We start from the raw sequence: 16235 nt of genomic DNA, 5'->3' as shown, positions 1-16235 counted from the left end.
GGCTCGCCCCCCTGGGGGACTGGCTCAGGCAGCCGCACTGTGGGGGAAGGGGGAGGGCGCTGTGGTAAAGATGGGCCCCTCCCGGCCCCTTGCCAGGAGAAAACGGGGGCAGATTTCTGCGGAAAAAAAAAAAAAAAGAGGAGGAAGAGTTCAGCGTAGTTTTGTAACGTGTCTGTTGGGCTGGGCTGGGCGAGCTGTCACACTGCTGCCCGGGCAGGGAAGGAGTCTGAGCTCGCCCCTGTGTGAGGGCAGGGGGCTGAAGGGAAGGACCTATTCTTTTCCCTGAAAACACATTATTATTATTATTATTATTAGCTGTATCTCTGCTTTTAGGCCTTTTTGGCTTTATTAACCTGACAGCAGAAGTAGCTGCAGCCGGCTAAGCTTTCGGCTTGTCTGCAACTGGATGGAAAGCTTTGGGTTATTTTTCCGGCCTCCTCTCTCGCAGAGATGTTTTGAGGCTTAGCCCTGTCTGTTGCTGACCTGCTGCATGTGACCTGCCACCATCAGCAATGACCTACTACCATTAGAAGGGGTGGTACTGTGCCACGGCCCATACCCTGGCTCACAAACCAGAGGTGGTAGTGAAGGATGTGCAGCTAGGCCACATATCACCGTCTCCCCATCTGTATGGTGGTTCCAGTCAAGCTTGATGAGAGGAGTGTGTGCGTGAAGGCCTGTGAGATTTCATGGGCTGACAGTAGGCCGCTGGTCCTGCTAATTTGAGAACTCCTGCCATATCCATGTTGTCCGCTTACATGTAAGATGGGTATGTGCACATGTGTCCAGGTGGAAAGGAATAGAGAGGTCCATGTTATGCAGTGAATAAAGCAAAGGGGGAAATTAGTTGGCTAAGGACATGGGCAAATTTCTGCATTTCTGATGAGTGTCATGGGAGTTTTATGTCAGTGAGTCTTAACCAGGGTGGTGTGGCACCCTGGGAAGCCCCGAGATCTTTTCAGGATGTCACTCAATATTAGCACTTTTAGATGTGCAAGCGTGATTCACAAGATAAACCCAGAGCTTTTGAATAGGAATCCATAGTGCTGAAAACATGTTGTGGGTTTTCTGAGTTCTTTGCAACAGAACTGCTGTATTGTTTTCTATAGTCAAAAAGTGAGTGAAAAGTAAGAGCTGGCATTTTTCTGAGGCGTGCCTTGAGTCTAAGAAGGTTGAAAACTACTTGGTCAGTGTAGCTAATTTCTGTAACCAAAGGTTTTATACAGTAGGCCTTCTAAAGGGAGTCAAACCACAGAAGTAATATTCAGAATAACTTTTTGGCTTTTCTCTTAAATATGTTCTTTCACACTTTATACATTTGTAAGGAAATTAAATAGATATTTACTATGGAGTGCGCACACAGTTTAATTTTTTGATGGTTATTGTGCAGTATGTGCTTTGGAGGACAACATGATCATCTTGTGAATTTATTACAGCGATCACTCATTCATTTTAGTTAAAACCTTGAAGGATCCTCAGCTTAGTATTTTCTCAAACTTTTACTTAGACTTTTACAATAAAGGGATCCATCTATTACTGAGGTTGCATGACTGCCTGCACACTCTGAAGGCCCCTTTTCTAGGAAGGCAATCTGTAAATCCTTTTAGATCCTTTGTTGCACTTTTCTACTGTTTTCAGGTATTTGAGGAGGGTGCATTTTTTTAAAGCATAATAAGATACTGTAATTGGAATATGACGTTTTTAAATGTAGAACCACGTTACTTGAGGAGGAAAATGGTTAAAAATCACCCACAAAAGTGACCTCTCACTAGGGTCTACCTATATCTAATATAGTATACAACATTACACTAGTGCTATAGGCCGCAGAGGGACTTAAGAATAGTTTGTTGTTATTGCTACTAATGATGCAGAATGAGAATTACTATGGAGAGAAGCAATTTTAAGCTGTCCTCACAACTTTTTTCTTTCTTCAAGTTGAAAGTAAAAGTGTGTGGGGTGGGGGTCTAGTCCATCTGCAAAAGAGCACAGGTTGCTCTGCAGGGATAACAAAGTCATTGAAAAAGACAGCTGCTATTACAATGCCCACTGTCTTCTGCTCTTTTCCTTTGTTGATGATGTCACTGGTATATTGACAGAAGCTGTGGTTTTGTGATAAAGTGGAGCTCATGCTAGAATCTTAAATCAGTATCTTGGCGACCATAGGAGTTGCTGAGATCTGGGCTGTGAGGAGACCATCCATTCTTTTTTTTTTTTTATTCAGTTCTAAATTGAATAAAACAAACATTCTCTTTGTTTTCTGAACATGCTCTGAATAAGGAACACTGTGTTGATCCAAACACTGCATGTTTGTTGTGTTCTTTTTCTTTAATGCTTTTATTGCCATAGGTTTCTCAAAGTAATAAAATAAAAACATAATCCAGTGTGAGCACAGTATTTGCCAAATCTGTGCATTTTTCTTTTTAGTAAAGCATTTTTGATTATACACAATAGACCTACATGAAGACTTGACATTTCTCTTGTTCCTTTTTTTGAGAGTGAAGGCTGGATGCATTTTGTTACAGTACATAGTTTTACATTGTACTGATATTAACATTTTAAACTGGGAAGAAAAGGATGACATTTGTATTTATTCTGTTCATACACCTATTACTGCAGATTCTTCCACCCTTTTGCCCCTCTCAGTTAATTTAGATGGCTGCTGTGGCTTTTGCCCTCACTTTTTTTTTAAATTCTCAAGTTTAACACATTATTTTACTTCATTCTGTTCAGTCATTGAAAACATTCTCATATTCCTGGTGGCAGATAGTGACAAATCCCTTAATGCATGGCAGGGAGGAGGAGGAGGGGGAGAGGGAGGGACAGAGAGAGAGTGAGAAAAAAAAACCTCTTGAGCATATGGAGACATCCAGAAAAAGATGTGCATCGTCAGCTGTGATTTCATTGTGTGCTTGCAGACAGGATCTGAGCTTTTCTCCTCTTGGGAATTTCAGTCTTATAGAGGAATTCTTTGACTTTTAGATGTTGAGGTAATGAAGCTTAGGATAGCATATAGCTTGCAGATTTAACATGGTCTATTTTGTTACAACTGTAAAAATTCAGTTGATAAATGCAATTTCCAGGATGTTTGTTCTACGATTTTAGCAGATGTAAACAATAATTTAGAAAAATGGTAACTTTACGGTGTAGTAACAGCACAGATAAAGAACAATTCATATTTATTTACTCAGCAGCTACATTTTGTTATAGCTGTCTATGACTTTTACTACAATAAAGGGTTTGTCAGCAGTATTTCTGTTACATAAATACATTCTATTTTTAATGATTCAGTAGCTTAGCTGTTTCAAAAGGTACCAAGCAAAAATGTGATCTGTAAAATGACGTCTGTGTGGTTTAATCAATTTGGGTGTATGGAATTAAAAAAAATGCAGGTTTTTAGCTATTGTATCAGTTTTTTGCATGGTCTTGAACAGGTATTGCAAGCTTAGAAAAGAATTAATTTGAGGAAGTTGGTCCTTTATTGGCTAGTCCTTCCCACGTTTATTACCCAGTATAGTGCTTACTCCCATGAGTAGTCCTATTGAAATAAGTCTGCAAGTTGTTAAATTGTTATTCACTAGCTTTAAAAATAGCTAGGCAATATATACAGATTCTGCCTTTTGTTCACATCTTGATTTTTTTTTCAGTTTTATTTTGCATGTATTCCTAGTCATTAGATTATGACTCACAGGAATGTTACTTTTAAGACTTCCGTGGAAATCATTTTGACACAGTTTCCATGAAAATGCATGATCACTATCTTGTTTAGCTTTTTCAGCTTAAAATTAGTTAATGTATTTGAAGGTCTAGAGTTATATAACATACCAACATCATATTGGGGTGTTTTTAGTGACATAATGATACCACTGAATGGTATTTATGTCTTTAAATGTCTTCCATAATGATCTTTCACATGTATAATCACTGGGGGATGCTGCTTTAGGCCCACTCTTATTTTGGCAGTTATGACTGACCGCTAGTGTAACTTTTTCTTTTTTTGCATCCAGGCAACTTTTATTCTGGAAAGCTTTTTGGAGCATATATTTTATATTTTCCTTAGAGATAGATACCTTTTTATCTCTTCAGTGCATAGTTTGTATTTTCAGAATATTAAACTTCACAAAATATATTGGAATGGGTAATATGTATTATGCTAAGATAATAAAGATAATAAGATAATAAATATTGCCAGTTGCGCAATGGCTAATATAAAGACAAGAGCTTAGACATAGTAGATTTAAAAAAATGTGGACTGCCTCATAATTCTGTGATCCTCTGCTAGAGAATCTTAGGACATTATTCTTTTGTGGAGGTGTTTGAAAGTTGCTCTTGTGTAGGAGGTATGTAGGACCTTGTTGATTTTGGTGGAATTTATAGTCAGCCTCTCTGAACTGGCACTCTTCTTGCCTGGTTCAGTGGAGATTTCAAGGACTGAAGAATTAGTGTGGAAACTAGAATAACATTTTGCATGTTACTCCTAATGCATATATTATGAAGACCACTCTTGTGCATGCTGTGTTTTCTTTGTGCATTACTAGAAGGAATTACTTTTTCAGTGCTATCCAGATGGCACTTTTAATAAACACTACATTACCTTTGAAGAAAAAATACCTAAGAAATAGTACAGTGGTATGTTGATTATTTGTAGCCTACTGATTGTGTTGGGGGTACTTAGCTGTAAATATATGGGCACACCTATGCGTGCAATTACATTGCACGAATAAACTGTGGAGCTTATAGCTCCAGAGTTTAGTGCTCCCAGGCATGCCATTTGAATGTACACCCAGGAACATCAACTCTGGAGTAATAAGCTCCACAGTTTATTCATGCACAGCGCATGGAACTGAGGTGGAGCAGTCCCAGTTTGCAGGAGGCTCTGGCTGGCAGACTACCAGCCCTGGGCTGCTCCCCCCAGCTCAACATGCTGCAGAGTGGATGACTGGAGCAAGAGGGAGCTTCAGTGTGGGGCTAGCTGGCTGGTAGCCCCTGCACTGAAGCACCCTCATGCTCCATCCAGCCAAGGGTCAGGCAATTATTTTAGGTAGAGGGCCGCTTAATGAGTTTTGGTTAGCTGTCAAGGGCTGCATGCATAGCCTCGCCTCTTGGCAGTTGCTCTGCCCCCTGATCACCATATTGGGACCTGAAGTCCTGCCCCCAATCCCTGACCTTTGCCACCAGAAGTCCCCCAGACCTTGCCTCCCAGAAATACTCCTTTTGGGAGGGTGGGTTGCTGTCTTAGAATCAGGAAAAAACCTAATCATATACTAGAAGTCAAACACTTACTAAAACGTATTTGAATTTTATTACAAAAAATATTTGACATGATTTGTGTTTGTGTACTGCATGTAGAAGAGATTGCATAATAACTAAAGAAAAGTCTCACTCTTTTATATTGTGTGTGGGTGGTGAAGTGGGGGGAGTGTGTATGGTTGGCTGTGGTGGGGAGGATGTATGGTGGAGTGGGGGGGTTGTTGCTGCACATGGTGGGGAGTGCAGCCTGCCTTGCAGCCTCTATCACAGGGGCTCTGCACTATGTGTCTGCAGCTCCCATACTCATACCAGGGGAAATCCCACACTGGACTCTGCAGGGGGCAGGGCTCCCTCCACTCCTAGTGGAGTCTGCAGACATGCACAGCAGGAGGCAGGAAAGGCAGCTGGCTCCAGTGTGGGGGTTTCCCTGGAGCTGCAGGTGCGCAGCCTCTGTGATAGAAGCAGCAGCAAGCCAGCTGGGAATTGCATGGTGCTGGCTCCTTGCTGGCCACACACCTTCACCTGTTCTTATCTGATTCTCCACTCTTGGGCAGAGGGAGGTGGGGAACAGCCCTAGGGTCACCAGGCAAAAGCTTCTGGCTGGGGGTGAGGTGAGGCTGGGAGGACCTTGCTGCTCCTCCCTTTGGGTCCTGCTGCTGGCTCCTCCTGGGTCCTGCTGCTGCTTCTGGCACCTTGTCATCTTTGACAGGCAGCCACAGGAAGATGATAATTGATTTTCTACATTTTTTTAGAGGTCCTGTGGGCTAGATAGAATGGCCTGGCTGGCTGAGTCCAGCCCATGGGTCATATTTTGTCTGCACCTGAGCCAGCCCCTCTAGCATCTTCACTGCTGCAGAGTATTTACAAGTATTGTCCAGCAGTGGAATAAATTAGTTTACTCCAAGCTAATAGAGCACATGTGTAGATGTGAGATGTTTACTGTACAGCTAATTAGTCAACTGTGTAGTAAACATCTTGTGTAGATGTGTCTTATGTATAGGAGAGAATTCTGGTCTGCAGATAAATTTAATAATGTATTTTGATGCTACTCTTGTTTTTTTCTGATTGTGGAGTATCTTACAAGCTTACTTCAACCTTATCATACAGTTGTTATAATAATGAACTGTAAAAGTTGGACTGTGAGGGTAGAAACACTAAGCAACATTTACATTGAGATGTGTTTAGTACTCATGATGGTAAACACTGGCTAGCTAGTTGTGGGGAGATGTACAACGTTGTATATTAGCAGAGCTGCCTAGGTTTTAGTTTTCTTGTGTTATACCTTGGGCCTCCCAACAAAAAATTCAACATAAACTGGTTGTAATGTAGATGTGCCAGAAGACGTGTGTTTAGATCACAAAAATCATTTGACCTGTTTTGCTTAGTACACAAATTCAAACTCTGGCTAAAGATTTGGAAGACTAGTGCATTCTTTTCCTTTCATATTATAATATTCAACACACATTCTTTGACAAGGCAAAGTTTAGGAGACTAGTTCAAGTTAATAGATTTATGTTTATTTTAGGGGTATAGGTGTAGCTGTGTTGGTCTAAGGACATAGGCAGACAAGGTTCTTGGGTGAATCTGATGTACTTAGTACATTTTGGTATTTATCCAGTATGGAAATTCCATTTCAACTTCAAATTTGTTAGTTTTTAAAGTATTTTTAATTTTAACATCAGAACCATAATATTTAATGATATAATGTCATAACAGTAGAATTGTATTTATTTATTTTTAAATGACTGAGTGATCTATTGATTATTTAATATAGTATGGCTCTTAATAGTTATACTTTAAAAAAAATCTGTTTTCCATTGTTTTACCTATGTGTTCCGGTATTTACAATGGAAAACACATTTTGCTCTTTTTCAGCTGAGGATTGCTCTGATGTAAGGAGGAATAACATTTTTAATGGAGGCAGAATACAATAATTTACCTCAATTCTGCTGTTTGGTAGTATTTTGTCCGCTCAGCAATGAGAGAACCCGGTTAACTATTTTATCTTTTCCTCTCTCTGGAAGATACAGTCATAATGTATTGCTCTTAATGCTCAAGTTGCAGGAGTCTGAAGACTAAATGTACATGGTCAGCAAAATATTTAATTCATTAAGCTTGCCCACTTAAGATGGGGTTCGCTTCTGGGTGCAGCTCTAAGAAGTATAGTCTTTCACTTTGTTCCTTTCAGTAGTACATAAAAGTTTGATGTTAATTGCTTATTTGCTGATTCTTGTTGTGTAGACTTTAGGGAAAATTGCACCTTTAACACTGCCAGATGTACCTGGTATGCAAGCATTCCATTGATATTGGAGAGAAATATGGGAGGAATACTATCATAGTTACATAATAGCTTGAATAAAAAATAAGTGAAGTGGGTCAAAGTACTAAAATGGTGTCATTAATTCTGTCTTGGATTTATCAGTAATATTTTTGTTCTCTTGTTTAGCAATCAAAAGATTTCCCTTTGGGAGTTAGATAACTGGGCTGGGGGTTAAAGGAAGGGTCGCCAACCTTTTTAAGTAGGAGATCACCTTTGGCATTTAAAAGCAACTCAAGATCTACTGTGCACTGCTGCCTCTCCCCTCCCCTGCTTGGCAGGTAAGTCTGTGTCGGGGGCAGACTGAGGCAGAGGGAGAAAAAATTATTTGGGGGCATGCCTCCCGAGCAGGTAAGTCCCACCCGGCCAGGGCCCTACTCAATTTACCCTTGCTCCTACCTCCTTGGCACTGTCCCTCACCACAGGGGCCTTGATCTGGCCCCCCCACAGTCTGACTTGCTGGGCTGGGGTGCACGTGTTCATGCCCACGGGCACTCGGCTCCCCACCCCAGCCTCAGATTGACTCCAAGAGGCTCTGAGATCTACTGGTGGATCGAAATCCACTGGTTGGTGACTACTGCATTAAGATATGGTATATTCCACATCTACTTCAAATTGTGTGCTGGTACTTGGTGACTAAGTTTACCACCACACTTAATTAGGAACATAGGACTGGAAGGGGCTTTCTGGGTCATCAAGTGTAGTCCCCTCCTTTTGCATGCAGTTGTTAATGCGGGAATCCCCAATTTACAACCTTAAACCCTGACCTGCAGCTGTAAGGAATAAAATGCAAACTGCTGAAACAGTGCCCCGTACGTGCTATAGGTAAGGCAGGAGAGATGAGAGCATTGCCAGAGTTCTGCCATTGCAGCAGTAAGGAAGTAGTTGTTTAATGTGTGCTCAGAAGATCCTTGGGAAAGAATTGTATTTCCTGTGCTACAGAGGAAAGAAACCCCCCCACAGTGCATGTTAATCTGATCTAGGGGAAAAATTCCTTCATGACCCTGGATTTGGAGATTGCTATGACTCTGGGTGGAAGAGCAAGACTCCCTAGTCCAGCGGTTTTCAACCTTTTTTGCACCAGAACCACAGGGTTCGAATTACATCCTGACCCTTGGGGGAGGGGGGTCTTTGGATGGTGGCAGCGGGAAGGAGCTGCAACCACTGCTATTTGAGGCATGGGGTGGGCTGGGGAGCTCTCATTTCTAATGTGGGGGCTCAGCTGTAATTTGAACCCTGCTGGACGCATTTGTAAATATCGATGGCCACTCGTAACCCAGTAAATAGTTTAAGTTGAAAACAGCCCCCTGGTCCTGCCAGTGACCCTCACTCCCAAATCGCTGTCTCCCACCCCCAGGTCCTAGCCCCCAAGGGTGTGGGGCATGGGGGTCCCTAAGCACCCCCTTGCAGACTGGAACTCTGCTAGCCTGCAAGGGAAAACACATGGTTTGCCATGTTTTTCTCCTCTAAAGGAAATCCTTTTTGGAAGTTTATTGATCTATTTTTAAAGTTTATTTGTGACCCTTCCATATGTTCTTGCAACCCACTTATGGATTGTGACCTATGGGTTGAGAAACACTGCTCTAGTCTGGAACCTCTGGGTTTTGTAATACAAGCAGGACCAATAATGTACTCCAGTAAAGAAACTCCATCCTTAACTGTATGCTTTTTAGGACAAAGGCTATTTGTACAGTGTCTAGTACTATAAGGCCCGTATCCTGATTTCTAGTCTTGGACACATCAGTCTTAACAATATTTAAGAACTCTTTAATCGGTGGTTTCTATTCAGCTTTCTTGCACTATCCCAAGAATCATTTGGATCACACTTTTGTTGGCAGTAGACGAGTCAAGAACTGATTGAGTATAGATACCAAATTTGCCTTTCATTTAGGTATTGTTTGCACCTGTTGTTGGGCTTGTGAAACACTGGCAGGGTGAGTTGATGAGTGTGTGTTCATATACTACCTATATTTTCTGGACAGCCTGAATGATATATTACTTAAAAATGTTTTCAGCGATGGCTGCTTAGGGTAGCTAGTTGCTGTACTGATAGCCTACCCATGACTGTAAGTAGTTTTAAACAACATTTGAAAAAAGTTTTATAAAAGCCAGTAGAATTGCCATTGAGAATGTAATTGTTCTTGTTAGTTCTTTCTGCTTTTCTTGTCTTTTACGAGAAGAAGGGATGTTACTGTTCTAAACTGTTCTTGGGTAGTTTGTGTAGAAACGTGGTGTCAAAATGCTGCCTTGAACAAAATCTGTTTTTAAAGTTTACATGGATAGTAGGGTAATAATATTGCACTTGGAGCTCCTTTTCATAAAGAATGTGTATTATTCTTGTTACTTGTTCCCCTGGATCTAAAGTCTATTCTAATTGTGAGGTTTTCTTATGTTGGCATGTTAATGGTTCCTTGACTCAAGGCAGAAGTGCATGTTTTTTTCAGTGGAGTTTTCTGACTGTGGAAAAGAACACCTGTATTTCCTGTGCTGATGACTTTTCCTAAAAATGAAGTTGGACAAAGAGATTTTATAAGAATAGCAATTTGTGGTTTTATTATATATTAAGCCAGCCAAGCATCTAATCCACATCAATTTGTTAAACTCTGCTTCAAGCCTGATTTATAAGAAAGGATCAGAGTTCTGATATGAGGAGCAGCTAACTGAGCATTTTGGGTCACTCTGGATTTTTTCTATGGAAGTAAATGGTACATAGAGTTCAAACTAATTATCATTAACAATTGTTTACACACAGCCAGCAGATAAGGGAACAGGGGATGCAAGAAGTGATTTATAAATAATCTCAATAAGGCAGGTGTTGCACTGCAATATTTATGTTCACTCTCAGGTGTGTGATCATTGTATTGTTTAATAGAGCAGTATATTTATGCTTTTTCCCTTTTTCAATTTGTGTAGTCAAAAAGACTTTAAGTTTTTTCTTTCTCTCATTTTGTTCATAGTACACCTGAGATGTATCTGAGTACTGAAGCTCATACACACACAACCTGTAGAACTGTTTTAACTGCCTCATTGAGTCTTGGTAAGTTATATTTAAATTACACGTGTTATGTTAATGGTGCTGTTAGTTTTTTCTTCTTCAGTAGGGAATTTGATACTGTCATGAGGTGTTTTGAACTTAGCTGTGTAAGGTATAGACAGATCCTTATTTTAGGTAACAAACAAGTTCATATCAACACAGTAAAAGTATAAAAGGACTTTCAGGAACTTCTCTTAAAATACTGGCCTGATCTACATGGATGATTATAGACTACTCAGTTGAGCATAGATTTCAGGATGAGGTCCTGTGTTGAAGGAAGAAAGAAAGGTATATACTGAAACTGCTGAAGATGTAATATACTTAAACATTATAGCAACTGAACACCTTACCCATTAGCTCAGTGGGGCCTAATCTTTTTGATAGTTGTACCATAATAGCTCCATGCCCTCCCCTCCCCTTGCCCAATCTGCTGCTCTGCTTTCTGCTCCCTGCTCCATCTGCCACTGTGCTGCTTGTCCCACCCTGATCTTCTGTGCGCCACACAGAGGCTGCTTGTGGCGCACATGCTGCAGCTTGGCCACCACTGCACTAGCTAATGAGCTGACATTTTTTTCAGATGGGCTAATTATGGTCTGTCTTGTAGCAAAGCCTGAGTTGAAATGATACAAGTTTTTTTCTGTCTGTCCTGACTAATAAACTACTTTAAGTTATGGCTGAACCAGATAAAATAACACTGATGACTTAAAGTACTTACTACTCAGGAATGATGGTCTCACTACTCCATCAGACAGCAATATGCCTGTTTATTCTTTTGTCAAGAAGAGGTGTTGCTGCTGAGAATAAATAAAAAGAGGCCCCCTATAGATTATTTTAAATTGATAATACTTTGGTAGTTTAACAAAGCATAGTAGACCATAAATGTTTTGTTTCGTTTTAGATTGCTTTAATATTAAAAAAGACTATACAGCCATTAATAGTTTTAGATATAAATCCTAGAGATTTGCTTTTTATGTGAGATTTGCATGAAAATGTACCTCCTTTTAACATATCGTAGAAGGACATTAGTGTGTTTTTTGAGAATTGCAGGTGTAAACATACAGACAGGTGGATAGACTGGATTGGAGGATTTATGCAAGTCTTACTGTATGTTGCAGTTTTAAAAATGTTGAAAGCTCACAGGCAAAATATGTATATCTGCACTGAGTATTGCTTCTTCTTTTGCAGTCAAGTTAACCAGTTTTTGGAAAGCCAAAAATATTTTTCTTTATACTGACTTTTTTTTGCAGCACTAATAAATGAAAACAAAAGATGCCCAGATCAAGTGGCATTATGCTAACTTTGCTTTTTGCTTTGTTCAGTATTATTTAAAAAATCTTAGGTTAATCTCATTAAGTAAAGGTGTAAAGGTGTTATTGACCTAGTTTTGTCAATTTGAAAATACTATATGACATACAACGAGGAAAACTTGAATTGTGTGATTCTGGGAAGCTCGTTATTTGGAGTGCATAATGATTATAATATGTAGGTTGATGGGAAAGAGTAGATTCTGTAATGTATCTGTTTTGAATGCTTTAGCAGTGCCCTACATTTAAAAGAAAAAAAAATAAGGGAAAATAGTAAAGTATGTATGGTATTTTGCAGCTTGTTAAAGTTTATTTTATATTAGCACAATGTATATACCTGATAATAAATAAAGATAAAATTTATGCTACTGAAATACTCTGGATTCTGAAGAGAGTGTAAATTTGTGATTTTTTTCAGGTTTGACAGCATGTATGCAGTCATATAAATGGAATCTTGGTTCTGTAGCCACTCAGTTAAATGGGGACTAATGTAGGTCAAGATTGAAAATGAAGGCCATTTGAAGAAAAATAGTTTACTCTGTATATAACTGTTTTCCTCTAATTCTTTATTCTCTCTCTGTCTCTGTCTCTTCCTGTCTCTCTCTTTAATAAAACCATTCTTTTATTTGGTGCTGCTTCTTTTGGTCTGCTTTGTTCTGCACTGAGGTTATAAGCTGATTTAGTTGTTATAGTACCAGAAACAAATCAGTACCTTTTATAAGTTCTGGCCAAAACAAAGTCACTGTTTGAGGATCTCATAACTTGGACCAAAAGCAAATAAGAAGCAGCAGTACAAGCTATGAGTTTATGGAGACAACAGTGAGGAGGAGATCACCGTAAGAAGAAATGGGCTTGTGGGGATGGATCTGAAGGACAAGAATTGTGTGCTAGACAAGGGATATATCTACCTATCTATAGGTATCTGTGGGGAAGATATCTATCAGTGCAGGTGCATGCTGAAGTGGAAGGCTACTGAGTAAAAAGGGTACTCAGTAAAAGCAATGGAAATTCTGTCATTTGCTTCAGTGGTGCCAAAATTCACTCATTGTCATTGTGCTGCTCAGTCTCGGACATATATTGGAGGACTGGAGGGTAGTTAATACTACGCCTTTTAAAGAAAAGGTTTGAATTAGGAAATCTGTAGGCCAGCTACTCTCCAAAACTGTTCTAGTGACTGCACTTTGATTACTGAAGAATGATAAATCAGCTGGAATTCATATTAGTTTAATGGATACTAAGTGCAATCAACTCACTGCCTTTCCTATGACTTCAGATGAATATACAGCGAGTAAGTTCTAATATTGCCCCCACATTTATATGGTACTCTAGTATGTTTTGTTTTGAAAATATCACTTAATAGTAATCTATAGTCTCTTTTTTCATCTTGGCAGGTTAGTTACTGAAAAGTAAAATGTCAGAATGAAACTTCACTGAAGACTGTAGTATCAATAGGAACTTTATTCTTACAGTCCTTAAGTGCCTTTAGAATGTGGGTATATAAATTGTGGGCTACACACCACATAGGCCATATGTGGTGGGGGCAGGCCCTTTCTGTGCAGGCATTGTGTTGCTTCCCTGCCGTGTGGGCCATGCTGGTGGCATGTGGCCTCCTGACACGCCTGTACATGCCCTCCCCTGCCACACTGCTGTTTGACAGCCTTTGTTTAAATGATTGAAGTTTGCCAGTACTCCCTCCTGGTTTCGGTCTGGAACCAGGACCTGTTCATTAATGACAGAGTCCAGACATTTGTCTGTACAATAGCAATAGATAAAATACTAAAACCACAAGTTAGGCATACTTTAATGGGAATTTAAATATATTTATGACTCTTTCTGCTTTATTTACTTATTTGTATCTGTCTATTCAGATAGGTATAGGTATTGACTGTTAATAAAAGAAGAAAGATTCATTATGTGTTGCTATTTAGAATACTGTCACCAATTTTGAACACCTTGCATTTGGACCTAACTATAGATTCTGAAGAATAATAAAATTAGGCAAGTTTTATTCAGGCTAGGTAAATAAGAGAATATAGAAACACTAGCCAATTGCCTGTCAAGAATGATGGGGGGAGGCTGTGATGGAGTGCCACCACCTAATGCCCCATGCAGCTGCTGTTCTGAGTCTTGTAGGGAGCGGGGTGGGGGACCCCCTATCCAGTTCTCAGCGTGGCTTGCTGGGAGCAGGGTGGGGGAGCTAGGCCTTGGGTCCCCCACCCTCTGTCTGGTTCTTGGTGCAGCTTCGGAATCATGGTGGTGCTCCCCCACGCCTGGAGCACTCTGATTGGCTGTTTCTGTTAGCCATTCAGAGTGCGAATAAAGCGTTATGGACAGACAGACTTTTATAATATTAGAATTTTTGGAAATTGAATATAAGAGTTCAATTTTGCTCTGGAAATTTTAAGAATTTTCTGTTATGGTGGTATAGAAGCTGGTTTGCCAATATTAAGGGAAGAATAAACAATTGCTTGACCAGCAGTAGTACATCAAGATTTAAATGAAATTAAACACAATAGTGGTGATTTTCACACAAATAAGGTTAATATAGTTGTCTGTTATGGGGTCAGAAAGAAATCTTCTCTGGTGGCAGTGATCATGGGGACTTTCACTTCCACTTAAAACATTGAGCAGTGATTGTCTGTTTTGATTACATGGGTGTATCCCACATATCAGTTGCTAACGTTTGGGAGGGAACTTTGACAGCAACCTTTCTCTTTTCTGGGATGTGGAAATTAAATTTATTTAACTTTTTGACTTCCTTGTGAAATTAGGTAGATTATTAAATGGGAAAGCTCATTGTTTAAATAAAACTACGTAACTAGCAAAAATAGAAATAAAATGAAAGGGAAGCATAATTTTTTTTTTTTTTTTTTTTTTTTCAAGTATTTTTTTTAAAAAAAACCTCCGTAACTAGAAAAAAAAAAAAAAATGAAAGGGAAGCATAATTTTTTTTTTTTTTTTTTTTTTTTAATTATGGTTTTGGACACAAGTCTGTCTCCGGCCATGAGCATAAAGAGGCAGAGTATATCTTCATTTACAGATGAAAGTCATCATCAACATCTGTAGAAATACCTATATTAAATATAGATTAATGCACTGCCATCAATGTTGGATTCCAGTATGCTAAAAGAGGTCAAGAATGGGACAACTGGGTACTTGCACCATCAAGGAAGATGAGATACATTTATTCAGGCAAAATTTCCCCAGGTCCTGTCCTTAGCCCCAAACTGAGACTAGCGAAGTATTTATCTGACTTAGATCTTGACAGTAAATAGTGTTAATTAAATACAGGTCTTGACTATGACTCTGATCTCTTGGATAAAGGCCAATAGATTTTGCCTTGGCTTTCTGAAAATATAATTTTACTAGTCCGTTTATCTGGCAGTTTTATATATAGTAAATTGAAGATCCATGGACATTTTGTTTTCAGTGATATCTCTGCATTTTTATTTTATAGTGATGACATAATGGCTAAGCATTAAAAAAGCAAGAATCCTGTTAGGAAACTTCAGGGGGCTAGAATAGCAAGTGAATTTACTGTTGATTCATATAATGTATGGTCAAGTGCAGTTGCCACCTAATTAATTCTTTTTTTTATTATGTGAATTTGTGACAAAGGTGCACAGGCTTTTTAAAAAAATAAACATTGCATTTATTCTATATTTAGTTTCAAAATGAACTATTTTCACTAATACCTTGTGTATTAAAAAGAACCCTCAATAATAAAAATACTTTTTTCTAGATCTCTGTATATGTATGTATAATAAAAAAAAATTATTCCTCTTTGGAATTTTGAGGCAATTGATTACTGTAGACAAGTGTATTTTCCAGTTTAATGATGTTTCTTTAGAAGTATTATTCAAATGCTATATTGTATCGTACACATTTAGAAGTTCTCCTTTACAAGTTTTGAGCTAGGCCTTTTTTTTTCCTCCCTGAAACTGTTTATCAAACAAGAATGGCGTTCCATGAATCATACCTAGAAAAACCAAGGGGAGGTAAATGTTATGTACATTTAGATTCTTGCTCATGCTTCATAAAAATCAAGATATTTCTGTAAAGGGACCCTTAAATGTAATGGTTCCTTTGAAAATCTGCAAAGGGAGTCCTCACTTGTGAAATAATTGACTTATTTCTTTCCTTTCAAATGATTTAAATGACTAATTAAGTATAAGAGGTACATTAGTGAAAAGTTTTAACTTTCTTTTCTGTTTGTAATCGTTCTATTTTTATTCTTTCTAGTACCTTTTTTGCCATCATGAACTATTCAAACTGTTAAAACCATTTTACAAGACCATGCTTTAACCTTTCCATTCTAAACAAAGATGGAGAC

At 39.0% G+C, this 16235-nt stretch overlaps 1 protein-coding gene across 4 annotated transcripts in view; it reads left to right on the top strand.

Annotated features, from left to right (window-relative positions):
* Window positions 1-16235, top strand: part of NCOA2 (nuclear receptor coactivator 2) — a 328149-nt gene that overhangs the window by 1041 nt on the left and 310873 nt on the right. For all 4 annotated transcript variants that reach the window (XR_002099516.1, XM_019527776.1, XM_019527778.1 and 1 more), the window contains exon 2: window positions 10522-10601. The gene's annotated coding sequence lies outside the window, so the exon portion shown is untranslated. The remainder of the gene's footprint in view (window positions 1-10521; window positions 10602-16235) is intronic.

This window comes from Gavialis gangeticus, unplaced genomic scaffold, assembly GCF_001723915.1.
Source record: "Gavialis gangeticus isolate Ggan-Ray unplaced genomic scaffold, GavGan_comp1, whole genome shotgun sequence".
Taxonomy (NCBI): domain Eukaryota; kingdom Metazoa; phylum Chordata; order Crocodylia; family Gavialidae; genus Gavialis; species Gavialis gangeticus.
Note: the sequence above shows the minus strand (reverse complement) of the source record. Positions and strands in the feature narration are given on the sequence as shown.